Source organism: Vicia villosa, linkage group LG5 (assembly GCF_029867415.1).
Source record: "Vicia villosa cultivar HV-30 ecotype Madison, WI linkage group LG5, Vvil1.0, whole genome shotgun sequence".
In the NCBI taxonomy this organism is placed as follows: Eukaryota; Viridiplantae; Streptophyta; class Magnoliopsida; order Fabales; family Fabaceae; genus Vicia; species Vicia villosa.
Window position 1 is genome coordinate 80901259 of NC_081184.1, and position 5384 is coordinate 80906642.

Here is a 5384-nt window from a genome sequence, read left to right on the forward strand (position 1 = left end):
GGTCTGAGGAAGATTTATTTTAATATCATTCATGAGAAATTAAATGAGAACTCTGTCATCAAATTCTAGAGTGTCCAGATTAAACTTTCTTTGCCTTAAGTTATTCAGAATAAACTTAAACCATATACCAGCAACGGGAAGAAGAGTTTTAGAATTAGTTGGTGTAAAATCTTTGGATGTGTCATGAATGGTACTGAGCCTTTATTGAACGTATCTGGTATGAAACTTTTCAACAATAGTGCCAGATAAGGGACAACAAATGGCTGCAGAGATACACAAAGGATTGATCACGAAGGGAGTCTCGAAGATATTTGAAGAGATAATGTTACCACTTTTGACAACAGTGGCATACTTCCAAAACTCTTTGACCGAATTGGGATAAATAGGTCAATGCATCGTATCCAGGTATTTTGACCATCCTTGAGATAAGATGCTATGTTTGAAGATGTAATCAAAAGGAGCTAGCCTAGAGAATACAGGCTTTTTTTCATAATGAACTTCAAGACGTTCTCCATCTCCATGGAAGGTTTTTACAGGCATGATAAGGAAAAATAAAGAACACAAAAATATATGACAAAATAAAATTAATACAAAACAAAGAAACAGATGAGAGAATATAAGCAGAAGGAAATGTGACAGACTCACTAAAAGATTTTGAAACAGACATTTTAAATAAAAAACTGAAGAGACGCGACAAATGGCAAGTTTCAAGACAGATAATGAAAGGACAAGGCTCAAGGAGGATAAAGCATGTTAAAGACTTTTCATTTCCATGATAATAACTTACTAAATGGATGAATATTATAAATGCAATGACAATGTTTAGCAAGTTTCTTAGTCAAAACATAATGATGAAGGAAAATTGATTTTAATGTCAGGGAGACGAAAGGAGTTCTAACTCTAATAAAGATATACAGTAAAGCATAATTAAAGATAGAGTTTAGAATTTCTGACCAGTCAAAGCTTCCCTTCAAAAACAGCTTGATTCCTTTTTACCTTTAATTTTGAAAGCTTGAACATTTGCCTTCCAAATTCAGAACTATGCTTGCAGCTTCTTCTTCTTCAGAGTCTGATCTAGCATTTCTTCTACTTGTTGAATCTTCAACCTTCAGAGGATTCAAATCTCATTTTGACAATTTCTTTGCGTGCCTATGATGACAGCATCACTTGGGTGATTATAAACTCAATATCTTCTGATGGTTTAGTGGAGACTGAGATCTTTATTGAAACTATTTTCCCAAGATAGCTTCTGACAACTGGGTTCAGAATTAATGTTGTTTTCAACAGTTTTATAGCAACTAGAGTTTTTCTCTTCCTGAATCTCTCTACATGGTTAAGTGTTTGATTAAAAATCAATATAGAGTCGAAGCTCTTATACCAATTGAAGGTGGAGAAAAATACAAGAAAAGGGGGGTTTGAATTAGGTTTTCAATTATTCCTTTTCTTTTTTAAACTCTCGCGCGGAAGCTTACGAGGTTGCTATTAATCAGAAGCTATAATCTCTTACTTATCAAAAGCTTATCGTTTCTCAAAAGCAGTTTTCCTTCTTAGAAAGTTAAGACTTCTTTAAGCTTCTGATAACTGGAAAACATTAAACATTAAATAAATAAATGAACACCAGATATATCCTAGTTCACTTGAGAGAATCTCAAGCTAATCCAGACCACCCTTCCGACGTGATTTTGCCTTAAACAAGGTCTTAATCCGCTATAACCAATCAGATTAAAATTGCACGGGCAACATCCGGTGACTAACGTCGCACAAACAACCCTGTGGGTAACAACCTTGCACGGGAAACAATCGGAGACTAACAACCAATGACAAGTTCAGTGATCAGAGTTAACAGATATAACATTCATTGTTCCCTGCACAAGCACCCCTGTGACTAATAACCTTTTGCACAAGTACCCCTTGTGACTGACCAACAATGAACTATTTAGTGATCTGATCCACAGATATAACATTCATTGTTACCTGCACAAACCATCATTTGTGACTAACACCCTTGCACAAGAACCACTTGTGACTGACCAACAATGAACCGTTCAATGATCTGATCTACAGATATAACATTCATTGACCCCTTTAGACTTCTGACCTTCACTCGGTCTTTTAAGAGGATTTCCCACAATGACTGCAGCCACTGTCTTCTCAAGTCTATTACCTTCACTTGGTCTCTCAAGGAACAATCAACGTTCAATTGATAAACTTGTGTTTACATGAGTGCTTCTTTTAAGCAGATTACACAAATACATTAAGCACATATTGTTTAACACATGTACGAGAAATAACTCATGTGTTAGAACAATTTACAAGAAGAATCCTAGACCTATAACACTATATGAGCAACAACTCTATTGTTCATTACATTGTTCTACAAAGATATATGATTGAAAAATGGGCTAGGGCTTGGTATTCACTTCCTCCATTCCTCCCTATATCCTCTCACACGAAGTCAGCAGCCACCACTTAACATTTTAGGTTTTCTAAGCATTATAAATAGTAGTTACACTTCACTTTTTAATTCATCCAAAATTAGTACAACTTAGGCATAAATTCACATTCCAAAAGCTTTAATTCTTCACATCGGAGAGTTATCGCATGGTTATTGTTGTCGAGCTTGGAGCACTTTACTATGAATTTTATTTTCGTTGTACCACATTCAAGCCTTCATTTGGAGCAGGTTCTTATTTAATTCAGCATTATTTACATTATATCAACTTTATTTTACTTTGCACACTTATTTTATTGCACGTTTTTAATTATCACTTAACATGTTTAATTCCGTCTTTCAAACAATCGTTTTTACTTTTACCATAATTATGTCCAGCTAATATGTCAATACTAGAATATGAGGACCGTCAATTCGATGATAATCAGTTTGTTATTTCTTAAGATTGATACTATGGGCTGCTTTGGTTTTTATGCAATTTTTCTGAACTTAATCTGATCGGCTATTACAAAAGTAAAGTTGTGAACACGTTGGGTAAGAACGAAATCCAGGAGCCATTTTAAGTTAAATTTTCCAATCAAAACTACTTTTCAACTGAGTGAAGAATCCAATTTCTTAAAATAGTTTTTTCTACTTTAATGCGTAGAGCGTTGGGTACGCGAAAGCGAACGATGTTATTTAGAGAGTAAAATCAGGTTATAAATACGCGAAAGCGACAAATCTTGTTAAATTACTTCTTTTTCAAGGTAGAAAATATTGCCCAGAAAGTAATCCTATTTAGAAATAATAAGGTTATTGTTGATCGATGAAAAGCATATCTAATGTTATTACTCTGAATTTATTCAAAGCTTAGTATTTTTAGAAGTAATCATCGGGATTTCCTTGCACAAATAAAGGTTCATAGAAGATAGCCAAGTAGGAACCCATCAGGGTCTCTTTACCCAAATCAAGGTTTTTAGAAGAGTTCAAACAAGAACGCACCAGTTTCTTCATAAACAAATCAAGGCTCTTAGAAGAGTGCCAAGAAGGAACTTATCATGCTCTCTTTGCGCAAATCAAGGCTCTTAGAGGAGCACCTAGCGAGAACCCACTTGGCTCACCTTGCACAAACCAAGGCTTTTAGAAGAGCGCCAAGTAGGAACCCTTTAGATTCTCCTTACACAAATCAAGAAACCATCAGAATCATCTTGCAAAAATGAAGGCTGTTAGAAGAGAATCAAGTAGGAACCATAATTTGTACTTGTAGAGGACTTAGTAGTTAGACAGAAGCATTTCCTAAAGATGAGTCAAAATACTTCTGGAAAAGTAAGAATAGCATGTCCTAAAGTAGCAAGGGCAAAGCCAACTTGACTAGAAGGCCAACTTGATATTCCACTAAGAAGCCACATCGACTCACCTGACATGACACCAGCATATAAGAGACCTTGAAATACTTCGGAAAGGACAACCAAAAGAAAAGTCGGGCTATAAGCAACTTACGCCAATATAAAGAGAGCCCACCATAAGATTATTGGGCAAGAATATGAAAAATACAATAATCAAGAGAGGGGGTGAACAGACCTCTCAATTTAAACTTTAGTTGAAAACTTTGTTTAGAAAAATGTTTTATCAGAGTTTGAAAAATAAGATAGTTTGCACGGTGGAAGCAAATTTGCTTTATTTTGCACATAACATCTTGATCAGTATTCAATACAACAAAGATCAAATTGAAGAATAAACCCAAATGAACAAATCAATGTATTGAATTTAATTTATAGCAAAACTACACAAGATGTGTATTTGTACAATATCAATGCAATAAGGATTTTATATTCATAAATTTCAGTTAAATCACCAACAGGAAAAATTTAAAGTGGCGATTTTAACAAAATTTACACTTAACAAATAAATCGCTACTAAGGCAACACCTAACAGCATAAGATTATATGAAAGCGATAAAAATAACCAAACATGCAAATCCTACAAAATTAAAAGAGGGGAGAGAGAGAAAGAGAGAGAGAGAGAGAGAGAGAGAGAGAGAGAGAGAGAGAGAGAGAGAGAGAGAGAGAGAGAGAAATACATAGGGATATATAGTGGTTCATCTATCATCCTTGGTAAACTTAATCCACTCTCTGATGGTTGGCCATTGAAAATTTTAGGTCTTCCGATATTATTTGTTTCAAATTATACAAGTTTTAGTAAAATCACAATATCCAAATAACGATGACAATATAAAAATCTTCTATTTAGATCACTTGATTCGTACACAGTATCTGAATTGAATTCTTGCGATACCCTTACGTGAAATCTCCTCGAATCTTCGAGACCCAATAATTGTGCTCCAAATTCTCTATTTTGCAGCGAACTTTCCTCAATCCTATCGTTATCTTGATATTTGGTATGTGTGAAGATTGAGAAGAACTCCCACCTTGTCCATATGCTTCAACGCAACACTACCAAAGTGAATATGGAGAGAAGAACCTCCTCCTTTTCCACTTAAATTAACAAAACCAGCCATAACACCAAACGCCTTGTGAACCTCCAAAATCTTAAACAAATCTTCAAAGAAACGTTTAACCGATTAACAAAATCTCCTTAACAATTACGAATCTCCTTAACAATTACAAATCTCCAAAGTTGAGATTTAGATCCATGTAAAAATGGAATTAAAATAAGGTAGAAGGTGAAAGAAATTGTTTGCAAATGTTCAAGAAAGATTCAAAACTTTTTCTGAAAATGTGAGAACATGTGAGTTATGAGTTTTCAAAACAATATTTAAGTGTATATTTTATGACATTATGAAAAACTTTGAAAGAAAATGGTATTTATATGTGCTGGATATCTAGTACAAAAATGAGTGAAAATGGTGTATAACTCGAGGCGAAAGCAAGAGCTATGATTTAGGTCATAGAACCAAGTGATTTGAATCAAGAAGCAAGAACATATGAAAACC